Source organism: Ursus arctos, unplaced genomic scaffold (genome assembly GCF_023065955.2).
Source record: "Ursus arctos isolate Adak ecotype North America unplaced genomic scaffold, UrsArc2.0 scaffold_7, whole genome shotgun sequence".
NCBI lineage: Eukaryota > Metazoa > Chordata > Mammalia > Carnivora > Ursidae > Ursus > Ursus arctos.
In genome coordinates, this window is record NW_026623089.1 from 18,985,375 (window position 1) to 19,001,728 (window position 16,354).

At 42.6% G+C, this 16,354-nt stretch overlaps 1 pseudogene; it reads left to right on the forward strand.

The window, feature by feature from the left end:
- Window positions 1-5,966: 5,966 nt before the first annotated feature.
- On the forward strand, window positions 5,967-6,085 carry LOC113252555 (5S ribosomal RNA; annotated as a pseudogene).
- The last annotated feature ends 10,269 nt before the right edge of the window (window positions 6,086-16,354 follow it).

A 16,354-nucleotide genomic window follows, 5' to 3' on the forward strand; every position in this document is an offset into this window, starting at 1 on the left:
GAGATTACTTAAAAATAAATAAAAATTATTTTTAAAAATTATTTAAAATTAAATTTTAATTTTAAATTTAAATCTAAATTTAAATTTTTAATTTAAATTTAAAACTATTTAAAAAATCTTTCTGTATAAACATCTTTGTTTATTTCATCTTTATTTCTTTCTGTATAAACGTCATTGTTTTCAATAGATGCTATTTTAATAAGTGAAGTAAATACAAGGGTTATAGATGTCATAGAGTTTGGTCATTCTGTACTTCATCAGGGTTTGGAATAGTGCCTGTTGAATGAATGAAAAATAATTATCAGAGACAACTAGGAGAAGGTGAACGCATGAAACTTTGGATGTTTAAGAAGAGTCCTCCTAATTGAAGGGGATCCCCTAGGCTAAAATATGGAGAAGAAATGATTAGCTTCCTTGGCAGCTGCTCTTGGACCTTATTTTAGTTTCCCGCACTAGCAGAGCCTAAGAGTAGGATTAGGAGCAAGGGAATGATCCCAGGGAGCAGAAGTGATAGAGTGGGAAGTGACAGAACCGAAAGGGAGAAAAGTCGATAACATGTGCAACGGTGAAAATTTTTGCTCACATGGGCCCAGGTAATCAATCCTACTGGGAGACTCCTGAGGAAACATGTACAATGTGCCTCAGGATTGTCACATCAAAGGACAGGGAGACTGAGGCATTCATCTGCCAATTCCCATCTCCTACTGATTGAAAGGCACCCTTGGAAGTGTACCTCCCCCACGCTTGGGTACTGCACCTATACTTAACTATGCAGGCTTCCCCAGCCTCAGAGAAAGAATGAGGGCAGAGAACAAGATAGCTGTACTGGCACACCCTTGAGGAGAAAGTCTGTTGACGTGTGTGGAATCTCTAGTCCCCTGCACTGAGAGCATGCGTGTGGCTTTTATGTTGTTACTCTTTAGTCTTTTATTGGCTTTGAATGTTTCCACATGCTTTCATCTTATCTCACCTTTGGATTTCACATACCTTAAAGGTTGGACTTTGGGCCACTCCAAGGTGTATCATACAGTCTCTTGGAATTATATAATGACATACACACATTTGTTGATTGTTTTTCATTCATGCATGCATTCATCACAAAATGTGATGATCATGGTTCTGAAAAAGGAAGGAAGATACACACTTTGAATGAACACCTAGCTACCTTGCCTTTTGTTGTCCAGGGTCCTGACTTGCCTTTGTCCCTGCATTTGTGCGTCCCAGAGAAGGAAACTAGACAGGCTCATCAGCCCTAGACAAGATATCCAGGTGAACATTAGCTACAGAGTGTATTGGGCGAAAGAATTGGAAATCATGAAATAAAATCTCTGCTCTCTGCAGATCATGTCTGAAACATGTTACCTTCTCAATTGATTTGTTAAAAGGAGAGGGGGTGGTTGTTGGGGTCCTGATTATATATCTAAGCTGGTTTTATAGTCATGATAATGACTTCTGTGGGAGGAAAGCTGATGAGTCTATTATCTGGAAGAGGACTGTGTCCCTGTGTCCAGGTTTGGTCCTAGTTGGTCTAGACAATGCCACCAAGTACAATTGTGTAGACTGCACGGCACAGCTCCTGGGGACACCATTCCCATAGTTGTGCAATATGGAGACCTATAGATAAAAATCTCAAATGGAAGCTCCTTCTCAAACAGGAAAGACTGAAAGAAGAGAAAGTTGGTAGGTGTCTCTGCTCATTGAATGGTGCCAAGTAACTCACCCCTCCACACATGACTTTGCCCTGGGGAAGATATTGAAGGCTGGGAAGCTGGTGGGTGAGATACTCTTCTCCCTTACACCAGTGAGTTGAAAATAATAGTTGTGGCGTCTTCTCTATACCAGACTGTGCTAAACAATTCATGGATAATATCATTTAATCTTCAGCAACCCATTTAAAGATGAAGAAACTGAGTTAGAACCTTGGGCAAGCCACGCAGGTCTTCAGGTCCGGACTACTTCAAATGTACTTACGAATCCTTGAAGCCTATGAACTGCTTGTACCAGTTCACAAGGAAAGCAGTACAGAATTAAGTGTAGGCTTCTAGAAACTTTTATAGTAATTAAATATCCAAGTGCATGATCAGGGAACTTACCTTGTTGAACAAGGGATAGACCAAGTGCTGTCCATGCGTCCTGTGTTTTGAGAGCTGTGTATATAGTAGGACCATGTTACCATGTGAGATATTTCAAGGTTAGCTGGTCAACTATAAACCGAACACATGTAAAAATCTGAGAAAATGAAAGTATTTCTTTAGATTGTTTGTTATTTTTACCTATTAAAGATAACTTCTTTTTGTAAAAATTATATTTAAAATTTATCATTTAAAATTAGTAGCTAAATTAGGGAAGCAAATTTTCATAGTAATATTTAACTATAATTTACAGGTGTCAAACTTCACTCGACTGCTTTTAGTCAAGAAAAAACACACTTTTCCTACCATGCAAGCAGCAACAAAAATACAACAAATGATGACCAAAAGAATTTGTACTGGTTTTACTTGGCAGTATGATTCCTCACGTATTGAGCTCGTTTTTGTAGCCGTAATTGATACCGAAGTGCTGAAGCTCTAGTGTGTTATTTGCAGAACTGTCTAGCCGATCAAGCTAACAAATAAAGTCATCGAACTTAGGTAGCATTTACATAGAAAACAAAAGAAGTAAGTTCAAAACCTTAAGAACACTTGGGAAGAAAGACCATTGAATTTAAAAAATTGGTGGAAGCAGAGGTTCCATATTTCACATATAAACATTGGAAATTTGTGTCTTACGAAGTAGCATTCTGAGATGTTAAAATTAAAAAAAATAGACATTACTGAGGACTATCTTAAAGATCTTGGAAATTATGGCTATCTCTGTGCCAAAGAAGGTAAGTCAAGTATTATTTTTCATAGCTGGACAAATTTATCAACCAGCTAATGACATGGCAGATTAACTCACAAAAGAAATACAGCTAGTAAAGTATTTTTCATTGCAAGTTGTTAAATCTACATATACTGCTAACGTGACCATTACTTTGGTGTGTAGGCAATTTGAAGATGGTGGAGATTTGCGGGAGAATTATTTTTCAGCTTCACTGTTGACAAACACAACTAGCAGTGAACTGTGTAAAACTATGAAGAATTATGTTGTTAATGAATTTAAGTTTGGTGTAGGAATAAGCTCTAATAGAGCAACTGCATTGACAGAAAAAATCCTAAAATTATGACCCAAATTAAATAGCTTGCATGAGAATGTAAATCAACACACTGCTTCATTCATCAAGAAAGTTTTACAATGAAAACATTTCAGTTAAATTAAACAGGGTCCAGTTCATAGCAAAAAGTTATGAATTATGCAAAAGCAAATGTATTAAATTTGGGATTATTCTCTTTACTATGTGATAACATGAAAGCTGATCATCAACTATTGCTGCATACTGAGATAAGGTGCTTCCTGAAGGGGAAAGTTCTATCAGGAATGTTTGAATATGAAACAAACTCTTGGTGTTTCTAGAAAGTAAAAAAACACCCTTCTTTATAAGGGCCCCACCTTTTGAAAACGTGGCTTGAACAACAGCCTTGTTGATTTGTGTGATATTTTTGGCATTTTTGATGATGTTACTACTCTTAAGCAAGGAAAGACTACAATATGGTTTTCAACGGCAGATAAGATCAAAGAGTAAAAATAAAAGCAGCTTGGAAGAAGAGAATTTCCACACTGTTACACCATGCTCCATTGTTTAACAGCAATTACCAAAAAAGTAGGTCATCATCTTGATATTGCACATCTGTAAAATGATATAGCCAAATGACTTAGAGATTTGACAAAATTGTTTAAATTTTATTTCCATCAAAAGAAGATCTGTGCATGGGAAATTTACAGATCCCGAAACCATTGCTTTCATTGAAAAATAATATGCAGCACTATTGACAATAGCCAAACTATGGAAGGAGCCCAAATGCCCATCAGTTGATGACTGGATAAAGAAGATGTGGTATATGTATGTCTACAATGGACTACCACTCAGCCATCAAAAAGAATGAAATCTTACCATTTGCAACGACATGGATGAAGTTAGAGTGTATTATGCTAAGCGAAATAAGTCCATCAGAGAAAGATACCATATGATTTCATTCATATGTGGAGTTTAAGAAACAAAACAGATGAACATTTGAGAGGTGAGGAGAAAGAGAAAGAGGGAAACAAATCATGAGAGACCCCTCCTTTTTTTTTTTTTTTTTTTAAGATTTACTTATTTATTTTAGGAGGGGAGGCCGGAGGGCAGAGGGAGAGGTAAAGAGAGAATCGTCCGCTGAGTGCGGAGCCCAGCTCAGGACTCCATCTCACGACCCTGATGAAATCATGACCTGAGCTGAAATCAAGAATCAGACACTTAGTTGACTGAGCCACATAGGGACCCCAAAAGGGACTCTTACCTATAGAGAACAAATTGAGGGTTGATGGAGGGAGGTGAGTGGGGTATGAGATAGGTGGGTGATGGGTATTATGAAGGGCACTTCTTATGCTGAACACTGGGTGTTATATGCAAATGATGAACCGCTAAACTCTACTACTGAACCAATATTGAACTGTATGTCAACTAATTAGAATTTTTTTAAAAAGATAATTTGATTTAATTGTACAATTGACCCTTGAACAATACAGGTTTGAACTGTGCAGGTCCACTTATATGCAGAGTTTTTTCAGTAAATACAGTACTGTCAACCCCCATGTTGTTCAAGAGTCGGCTGTACAAGTTTACAGGATAAATTGGTGGAACTGGCAATGGATGAAGAGGTGAAGATGGATTTTGAAAAGCAGAATCATTTGCTTCATTTTGGATAAAAGTATGAGATGAAAATCCTGAGCTTTGTGAAATTGCTTTAAAATAATTTCTTGTAGGGGTGCCTGGGTGGCTTGGTTGGTTGAGTGTCAGACTCTTGATTTTAGCTCAGGTCATGATCTCAAGGTCGGGAGATCGAGCTCCAAGTTGGGCTCTGTGCTCAGTAGGAAGTCAGCTTGAGATTCTCTCTCTCTCCTTTTCTCTCTTTTCCTCCCCCCATGTGCTCTCTCTCTCGCCAAAATCAATAAATAATCTTTTAAAAAATTTCTCCTGGGATGCCTGGGTGACTCAGTTGTTAGGAGTCTGCCTTCGACTTAGGTCATGATCCCAGGGTCCTGGGATTGAGTCCCACATCGGGCTCCTTGCTCAGTGAGGAGCCTGCTTCTCCCTCTGCCTGCCACTCCCCTTGCTTGTGCTCACTCTCGCTGTCTCTCTGGCAAATAAATAAATAATAAAATATTTTAAAAAAATTTCTCCTTTCATTCCCATCAACAAACCTCTGTGAGACTAGTTTCTCCACTAAAGCTCTTACTAAGACAAAACATAAAAGCAGTTTTGACAGCCATTGTACATTGCGGATAGCATTATATTCCATTCTTCGTGGGTTAAATAGGCTAACGAGCCATAAGCATGAGCATTTGTCCATTAAAAAGCCATAATCTTAATATACTGTTTATTTGAAGTAGGGAATCGAGACATTTCACTTATAATTTTTTGTTTAATTGTGAATGCAGAACAACAAAAAGTCATTAGCACGATAGCAATTTTCTGTATTAATCATCTATAATATCCACATTGAATGAATAACATGGAGAGATTTTGCATTTATTTTACCTTTTCCTATGTTTTAATTATATTTATTGAAATGTGATTTTGTCTCTTGTATCCGATAATAAAAAATAGGTTTTTTTAAATTTTGTATGGAATATAATTATCTAGTAACTCATTTTTTAAAAAATTTTACAAATGGATTGATTTGCAGCAGATAATTTTTTTAAAATACTGGTTCTTCACCGCGGTGTGAGAAGCTCTACGTGTCATCCTCATCTGTAATCTGCAAGGTGAGGATAAACTGCCACCTTGAGTCCATCACAGTTTTGGATGGCGTAAAGTCCAACGAGTTAGGGGAAAAAAGGACCACTCAGTTTATGGCCATATCACCCTGAAGGAGCCCGATCTCATCTGATCTGGGAAGCTAAGCAGGGTCAGGCCTGGTTGGTACGTAGATGGGATTCCGCCTGGGAATACTGGGTGCTGTGGGCTTTAAACCAAACCAAACCAAACCAAACCAAACCAAACCAAACCAAACCAAACCAAACCGCTCATTCCTGCAGGACTCCCTTGGAGTTTCACTTTTTCATCTTTCCCACTAGAGGGCAGTCAAGAAGTACTTACAATTGTCAGTACATCATAAAGCCAAAATTGCTCTTAAACCAAGAGACTGAAACCCATAGAAAAAAATAAAATAGAGCAAGAGCAATTATCCAGTGACCATTTATTGAGTATAGTTAACACAACCAAACTGTATGTTTAAAAATGCTTAGGATGATAACATTTGTATTATGTGTATTTCACCACAATTAAGAGAGACAGAGATACACAGAGAGAGATACTCTTCAGGCCAGAAGCCTGGGTAGGCAGGAACCGTCCACGTTGACAGCTCCAGCTCACAAGATGTGGAGAGAAGTGGAGGGACACAGGCTGGCCCATCACAAGGTTCGCTGAGCCTCCGCTCCGGTGCACACACACATACATACACGTGTACTTTTATTCTGGTATTGTTTTACCCTTGTTTTCCAAAGCCGACTACTTTAGAACCCCCCTTTCCATAATTGGTCAGTTCATTCAACATTTACTGACTACCTCCTTGTTCCAGGCACCTTGGAAAGCTTTGGAGGACAGCTGTGAATGAGCTTCTGCCTCAAGGTGTTTAGGGAAGGTAGTTCTTTCTGTTTGGGGCCTTGAAGTTCCTGCATCTCCTTCAATCATTGGCAAGTGGGCCCCTTGGAGCTGTTTCTCAAGTGTTCTCTTGAGCAGGTGGGGAGACAAGGAAGAAAGATGAAGAAGAGCTACAAAACCACAGAGCAATCTGGGTTGCCTTGACAACAAGATCAGAGGAAACGGCCAAGCCCTTGAGGTGCCAGGGCTGGACTTAGCTTTGGCCAACTGTCTGTGGAAGGATGTCACCTTTTGACTCTAACAGAACTTCACTGAAATGATTCTTTGAAATCCAAAGGAAGAAGGGCCCACGCTTTGAGGAACTCATCCACCGTCTACTCCAGTCTTGTTCTGATTCTGTAGGAATACAGGATGTCCTCGCTCCAAAGGCCGGCGAGACTTTTGGAGGCAGTATAGGGCATGGGTAAGGGTTTGGCTTAAGAATCAAACAAGCCTTAGTTAAAACTCAGGCTGTGCATCGTGTGAGCTCTGTAACCATGAGCGATGTCTGTACATCCGAGCCCCAGTATCTTCATTTTAAAAGTGAAAACAGTAATATTAGCAGCACCTCAAAGGGTGTTGTAAGGATGACATTATAAAATGTATGTGAGATTCTCAGCACAGTGCCCGGCATGCAATAAGCGCACAAAAATGCTAGCTTAAAAAATAGAAGCTGAACTGGAGCTCAGAGTGCATCTTACCTGACTCCATTCTACAGATGGGAGAACTGAGGCCCAGTAGCCTACTAATGGTGGAAAGATGGCAGATTTGGGAGTTAGACCTGGTTTGAATCCTGGCTCTACCACTGGACTTTAGGAAGTTCCCTTAATCTCTCTAAATCCTCAGTTTCCTCATCCATGAAATGGGACAATCAGGTTGTTCTGAGGACTAAATGGGAGATATTCTGTAAAGCACCTCGTACCAGGGCCTGGCATATAGTAGTTCCACAATAAAATGTTCCTGTGTGTCCTTTCTTCTCTTTGGTTGTCCAGGGTCATATTTGGTTCATTTGTTCCTTCCTTCCTTCCTTCCTTCCTTCCTTCCTTCCTTCCTTCCTTCCTTCTAGGATCCATGCCCAGTATGGAGCCCAATGTGAGGCTTGAACTCATGACCCCAAGATCAAGGCCTGAGCTAAGATCAAGAGTCAGACACTCAACCAATGGAACCACCCAGGCACCATGGTCCGAACTTTAAAAATGCAGGCCTCAGGGAGTTCATGCTGACATTCATGATGCAAACATGGAAGTCAAGCATATCTCAACTCAGATCCAATTCCTGACCTTGGGCAAGTTACTAATCCTCTTTCTGCTGCATTTAACTTGTCTGTAAGATGAGGATAATAATACTACCTAGCTCCTAGTGCTGGTGTGAGGATCAAGCTCTTTCGAAGTGTCCCACAAATGTTCATTATCATGTCCTGCAACCACGGCTCTGGTATATAAGAGACTCTCAGGTAGATAAGTAGTAATGCCCATTTTCATTCATTCATTCATTTTTTGTTCATTTGTGTGCCAGGCTATTAGAGCTGGGATTCAGAGAATTAGACAAGGCCCCTGCTCTTGAGTTGCTCAAAATCTACAAAACTTAAACAACGGCTACCTGATTGTGTGTCAAGAGCTTTGAGGAGAGGCCAGATCACAAGCTGCTGAGAGTAGACTCCGCAGTTGGACTTCAGCCCTGCCACTCTGTGACCTTATCCAAGTCACTTAACCTCTCTGTGCCTCTACAAAATAATATCAAATAAGGATTATTAGTCCATTTCATTCATGGGGCTGTTACGAAGGTGGAATGGTTTTGTAGCTGCAAAGAGCTTAGCACAGACGGGCACAGGGGAGGCACACTATGTGGGCTTGTCAGTCAATAGAAGCATAAGCAGAAATGACATCAGCAGCTTCAGGGGAGAGGGTGGAGTCCTAGAGGAAGAAATAGGGAAACTCAAAAAAATTCAGTGCACTGCCTACATGTCAGCCCCCCTACATTTCATGTTTCGAAACAGTCCCACCAGCCAAACCTGGAAGGGATCCTGGAGAATGTTTTGTTAAAGGCTCACAGTTTACAGATGAGAAAACTCAGGTCAGGTGAGGTGAACAGAATAATGGCCCCCAAATATGTCCAAGTCCTAATCCTCAGAACCTATGATTATGTGACCTTACATGGCAAAAGGGACTTTGCTTGTGTGATTAAATTAAGGATTTTGTGTTGGGGAGATTATCCTGGATTATCTGGGTGGGCCCAACCTAATCACAAGGGTCCTTGCGAGGGAAAGAAGGAAGCAGGAGAGTCAGAGAAGTCACTGTGATGACAGAAAGGAGTCGGATTGATGTGGGACAATGAGTCAAGGAACCCATGCATGTTTGAACAAGGACCTCTGCTTTCCCCAGACCCCTTTCCCCCATGGGCACCCTTCCATTGATCTGGGCCTTCACTCCCTGCTCATTGTTCCAGGAACGAAATGTGCTACTTTCGGCTTTGATAAAGTGCCCTCCTCCCCAACCCTGCCTTTGGAGACAAAGCCAGAGCTTTACTCCCGGAAGTGAAAACTAGGAATGCCAACAGGAAATGAGTGATACTAGCTATCGGGAAATCTTTTCAAGAAAGAACTCACCCTAGATGAGATTTGTGAACAAGATTGATGAGATTTGGAAAATGTAGCCAATAGCAGATAAGCAGTCGTCTAATTATAATGGGTCATCTGTGAGAAAGATGTGGTGGCTGAGATGGAAAATTGGTAGTCAGAGCTTATGCCTCCGGAACTAGAAAGGGAAGAGGAGGCCTTGCGAGGCTGGGAAGCCAAATTTATAGGAATATCCCTGGAGCAGAGAAGAGAAAGTAGTCAGGCTACCATTGCTGGAGAGAACAAAAGGGTTCACCAGTGATCAAGAAAACGAGCCCTACTGGCCTTGCTAGGTGGGAACATAACCTGACATCAAGTTCTTGGAAGGCTATTAGTACCCACCAACAACTGTCCTTTAGGAGGCTCGTCATAGGGGATGAATAAAAGACGACCAGCTGCTAAGATGTTCATTTTCGCACTGCTTATCATGGTGAAAATGCTCAACAATATGGGACCGGTTAAATCAATGATGGTGTGGCCACGTAGTAGGTCACTATGCTAGACATTTTTTAAAATGGTGTTGTCGAAGACCATGTCAAGACGTGAGATGTTAGTACACACTCATAATTGAAAAGAGGGGGTTGTAAGATGGCATGGGAGTGGGATCCCATCTCTGTTTTTGTTTGTTTCATTGTTTGTTTGTTTTCTTAAGCATGCAAAGCCTGGAAGGACAAATACTAAAATGCCACCAATAATACCTTCTGGATGATGGAATTATGGGAGGTTTTAGTGTTTTACCTTTTAGCTTATAGAATATTTTCAATATTCAATCATTAGCATGTGTTACCTTTGCAAATGGAAGTGATCTATACAAAATAATTATAAGGAAGTGACCACTTGGTTATATCTAGTTTGTGCCTGGATCTTCCCATATGTCATCTCCCTTATACTTTAAAATAGTAAGAGTTAGGTGTTAGTGTGCCCATTTTATTTACTGGGAACCCGACACAAAGACTTGAAGCAACTTGTTCAAGGTCACACAGTTCAATAAGTGCTGGAGCCACGATTTTAAACCAATTCCTTCGCACTCATAAGCCACCCTCTTTCTACGACGCTACTTGCTTCCCCATAAAGAATTGCCAGGTCTCTCTGTGCTCTTTCTATGTTGGGAGCAGCCCTCCGCTTATATAGGAGCCTTGGCTGGCCGTATCCTCAGGAGAGGGAATAATACTGCTGCTGTTGGACTCCAGGAACCACCTTATAAATGGATACCTTCATTTCCTGTTTCATCATTCCCACTCTTGTTATGCCTTAGAGTACATTGGTCCCTCCAGACCTGATCAGAGCTGGGGGAACTGGTGGGTCAAGGCTCAGGGTCCGTGCTGGCAGGCTCTGCTTCCCTGGCTGCTTTCCTGCTCAGCCTCCTTCACTCTAGTTCCCAGTGGCTCATTTGAAATAAGCTGTGGCTTCTATAAATACCAGAAGCTGGGTGACCACCCCCGCCCCCGGCCATACATTAACCCAGGGCATTGAGATAAACACTCAGTTTCCTTTGTGCGAGTTGACCCGGGGACGGATGTATCTGAATGGACTCAGTCTCCACACCACTTAGCACCGCGCTGGGCACGAAGAAGACGCTCCGTCACTATCAAATGTATCCATGGCTACAAGAAATCAGCCAGGTCACTCTTCCTGCCAGCAGCTGCCTTTTCTCTCCCCTTAGGTCAAACATTGTTCAAGTGGCAGAGAACTGAGCAAGCTGCTAGTGTATTCTGAAGACCTCCAGTATGTCCTACTATCCAAAATGACTAAAGGGAGGGTGACAGTATCAACAGCTATCGAGTCCCTGCCTGGGATCAGCATTCAGCTCTTTCTAGTATTCATTCATTCAACAAATATTCAACTTGTTGAATGTCTGTGGGCTAAGCCTTGTGCTGGATGCCGCAGAAAATAAGCAGTAAATAAGGATATGTAAGGAGCTTCTTACTTGAAGCATAGGATTTTTTAAAAAATATTATTTTAAAATTATTATACAGTAAAATGGACTTCTTTTCTTCTGATGTACGTTCCATGCATTTTAGTACGTATAGGCTCATGTAACTAGCATCACAATCAGGATGCAGAACAGAGTGTAGGAACTTTAATTTCTATTTGGCTGTTGAGGAAATTGAGGTCCTGAGAGTCTGAGCAACACCCCAAGGACAAGCACCCTGGTGTTAACACAGATGACAGAAAGAAATTGGGATTTTGCCGTGGAGTCTGGGAGAGGCTAAGGGAGGGATCTGGTTCCAGGTATTGGTTCTGGTTCCTGGTCCTTGAAGTGGAAATTTTTGCTTTTTCAGGGATGGTTGCAAACTTCAGTGAAGTCTCTTCTGAAGACTTTGAGAAAGCCTTCTGGGAATTCAGAATTTAGCTGGGTCTGGTGATTTACTCTCTCTGGTTACCCGCCCAGCCTCAAGGCCTATAGCCCGTCTGGAATAGCTGATTTTAATTATGAAGGATTTGAACTCATTTTATTTAAAAAGTATGAATACATGGTAATCTTTTGCCAATCACTCGTGGTCATATTTGTGACTGTCCCTTGATGTACCCAAAATGAAGCAATTGCTTTTCTGATTCCTCTCTTGGGGAAAGCGTGCTTGGCTGCCGTTATCACAAGCTCGCTTCTAACTTGATGTGCTTAATGAGTACCATCCTGGAAAATTAACATTTCAGTGTTGTGAAAATTGTAAATTAAAAGTCAATAAAGTAGATTAAAAGGTCGAGAGTCTCTTCCAAGGAGTGTCATGCACTCACAACATCTTATGCCTCTCAAATCACCCACTGTGGTTGCTGAAAGCACTTTGGGTTTTAGCCCAGCGTTTTAATTGTAGCCTATGTAATTAACAAATACACATGGTTAAAAATGATATCAAGTGACCAATAATCTCCCTCCCACCCCCAGACCCTAGTCCCTTGGTCTCCCTTTCCAGAGGCGAATATGATGACCAGTGAACTGTGTATCCTTTCGGAAAGTCACTAAGCAAAAAAGGTATTTTATGTATTGTCTATAGAATATGTATGTATGTACTGCCTAAAGGAAATATGCCATCCCATTTTTCCTGACTCCATTCAAGTAGGTCAATGGAGGGTGGGCACCAGGGATTCAAGGACAAATAAGGCAGTTGTGACTTCTAAAGCGTTCATGGTAGAGCAGAAAGGAGCTTATGTGTAAACAGGACTGAACACAGAGTTCTTGGATTTGTGGCCCACAAGCCCCTTGGTCCTGCCCATTTGGTCCTGACCCATCCACCACTGGTGCCATCTTGTGGCAATGGCTGGTTTTCCGGACGTAGTTACATACAGGGCTGGTCTAGGGCTTCCAAGGCAAGGCTAAGCTTGCCTTCCAGTAGAAAGGGAAATTCTTCTCCTCAAAGTCCCCAGCAGGACCCCAGAAGCCCACTCCCACAGCTGGTGACCTTTAGCCTGGAGTAAGCCCAGGAACAACTTCCTTCCAAGGTGCTTGGAATTCCCACCCTACCGCCACTGGGTTGGAAGGGACTTTAGAGAGTGACCCATCTCCATTCCAGACTTCCCTTCCCACACATCCTCCCCCCTCCGTAGGGTCTTCTGGCCTTGGTGAGGGTAGGAACACACCAGTGAACAAACACTCCCTCCCTGGGGCAGCCCACTCAGTGGTCACCCAACACAAACAGCTGGAAAGATCTTCCCTTTATTAGCTGACACATGTGGCCCTCTGATAACCATCCACTATCCCCAATGCAGGATTATCCAACAGACACACCAAATACAGCCTCTGGAATCAGCAAAGTGGAGGCCACTGAAAAAAAAATAAGTTTTTTTTCAAAGAACATTGATAATTGATACAAGAAAAAAAAGCATTGAAGTGGTCATCAATGGAAAAATCAGCACATTACTGGACTTCCTTATACTTGTTTTTAGGATTTACATTGTTTTATTTTGTATTACCTATGGGGATGGGGGTGGGCAGGAGATATCATAATCTTTAGTGGTTGAAGGCCCCTAAAGATCTTGAATGGGTTCCATGGTCCTAGATTCAGCATTGACCCAAAGGAAGTCTCCTTCTCAGATAGCCTTTCAAGTATCTGATGACTTCCTCCACTCTTACACTCAACTTTACTGCAGTTTGTCAGCCTCCAGGAAGCCCTTTCTGAGCAACTGGGAGAGAATTGGGGTTTCCCCCAAGTCACACAACCCCATCTGTATTTGTCTAACTCGGTGTCCTGACCCATGTACAAGGAGACAACAATACCCCTGAGTGGGTGCCCACACAGCGCCCACAGAGTCAGTGACTACTCTTTTACTTCATGGCTGAAGCTTGAACATCCGCCCACCTGTCCCCATCAGCCTTACATCACCAGTCTGGAGGGATGGGGATCATCCCTTCGCCTCCTCACACATCCCTAGGACAACCAGGCTCTCCCACCAGGCTCTCCATAGCAGGGCTGTGGAATGGGGCTGACATTGAGAGTTGGTGCCCCTCAGCCTGGTAGAATGAGGGTATAAGAAGGGGTGACTAAGCCTTTCTAGCAGCCCAGGGGGTCATAAGTATCATGGCTCTTATTACTAAACAGGGCATGGCAGAGGGAGGGCTCTGGAGAACAGGGGACCCTGAATGGAACAGGAAGTGGTCACTGTGATTCAACCACAGAGCTTTTCCCTGAATGTCATCTGTTAAGAGTGACACAGCTTTTGGGGAAAGTCACTGTGCTGAGGTGGGGGTGTGGGTGGGTAGAGAGATGTTCAAGTTATGGGCTGGTGCTGCCACAGAAACTGGGCAGCGAAACCAGGAAGGAGAGCTCCTGCAGCACTGTATCTCCAGGGGGCCGCCGCCAACCCGGATCCCAGCCCTGGGGGAAAATGCTTCTCTGTAGACGTGGAACAGCACCTGGGGGGCAGCATCTCTCTCGCTTCCTGGGATCAGAGACCCAACTTACTAGAGCTGCCATTTGGACAGGTTACTTCTCTGAGCCTCTATTTCCTTAACAGTATAATGGGAATAATAATGGAGTCCACTATCCGGGTGGTTGTGAAAATCAAATGAGATGTCTGATTACCACTTCGAAGAGAGAGTGGCATAGGGTAGGTGGTAAGAAACAATAGCTGTTATTATTTTGTGTTTGTTATTACCAGAGAGTCTCAGAGGTAGAAATCTTAGGCTGAATCATCCATTTTAAAGAAAAGAAATCTGAAGTGTCAAGAGGGGCACTGATGTCTCCACAGGGTCTCACATAGCTAACCAGAGGCATCGCTGTGTTTGGAGCCAAGGTCTCCTGCTTCTCTTCCCCTTTCCCCACCCCTCCTTCTTCATTACACCATTCACTGTGTCAACCATTTTAGGTACGTGATATCAGTTAATTCCTATAAAAGGTAAGCAAAATTGTTCCATCTTTCAGATACCATGTCATTCAGAATGCTTCTATCCATCTTCTCATCAATTTCTCTAGAACTCTGCCCTCACTGCCCTCTCCCTTACAGGAAGTCCTCCTGGATTAAACCTCCCCCAGAACTCTAATCCCTCTGAGACACTGTATCCTCTCAGCTATTAGTGGACAGCCTGCTCTAGCGAGTACTTCTGCAACCATCAAGAACTCACACAAACATATAGGGGAAGAGGACAATATTGGTCAAACATGGCTCTTTCAGGGGTGCCTGGCTGGCTGAGTTGGTAGAGCACGCAACTCTTAATCTCAAGGTCGTGAGTTCAAACCCCATGTGAGGTGTAGAGCCTACTTTTTTTTTCTTTTTAAAGATTTTATTTATTTGACACAGAGAGAGAGAGAGAGCACAAGCAGGAGGAGCAGCAGAGGGAGAAGGAGAAAAAGCAGGCTCTCTGCTGAGCAGGGAGCCCAGCTCGGGGCTCAATCCCAAGACCCTGGGATCATGACCTGAGCTGAAGGCAGACACTTAACCGACTGAGTCACCAGCGTAGAGCCTACTTAAAATATTTTTAAAAAATGGGTCTTTCAAATCATAACGTAAAAAATTATTAAAAATACTTTTATAATGAACATAAAGTAGTAATAATAGCCACCTGTGTTTTTGAGTGTTCATTTTATGCCAAGCTTTCTTCTGGGTGATTTACAGGGAATATTTTTAAATCTGCATTTATAGTATTCTCAGCAAGCGAGGAGGATTCCTCAGCAGCTTCCATCCTTCCAGGGTTTTCCCTGGCTTCTGGCAGCTCACCCAAGCCAGTAGCAGCTTGTGGGCAGTTTCCCCTCCCAGGAGACGTCCAGTTTCAGATAAAGCCACAGAGCACTGGGATGGGGGACAAAGCCCCCAGGTACACCTGGGGACAACCAGGCAAACACATTCATTGTGGTTTTAAACATATTTTTGAGTGGAGACCTGCCCTCTCTGGTTAGGGTCTGATCCCCTCAGTTTCAGGGTCAGCCTGAGGGCAGTTGGCCAGGTCTATGGCGTTAAGTCTAAGATCTTCAGGGTTCATTCTCAGCCGGTGGGAGAATCGCTCCTTCCTCTCTCCCTGATCTCTGATACCTGGTCACTCACCCCTCCTTCCCCTGGCTCCTGACCCTGTCTCTCTCACACCAACAAGCTTTGTTGCAATTTCTCCCAATAAACCTGGTGGTGTCATACGTCTGGACTTCTGCACATTTCCTTTCCTGCCTCGAACACTCCTCCTGCAGCCCCTGCTTGCTGTCTGAGGACATTCCTGGGGAATTAAATAAAGACTCCATGTGGGCCTGTCTCCCTGGACAAAACAGGGACTGGGATTTAGTCTTAATTATTGATAAAAATAAGCTGCAGGCCTATGAACCCTAGTTTGCTGATTTGATTTTTTTTTAAATATTGCATTAAAATATTATTTATCTTGGTTCTTGAGTTTTTCTGGCACCCCCCTCCTTAGGTTTTTGTACTCAAAGCAAGTGCCCCACTCTCCTTACACTATTCCCTGCCCTGTTTGTTTACATTCCCAGAGCCCCAGCATATTACCTGCAGGTTTGATGAATGAATGAATGAATGAATGAGGTGGGAAGGACACCAGACTGGGAACT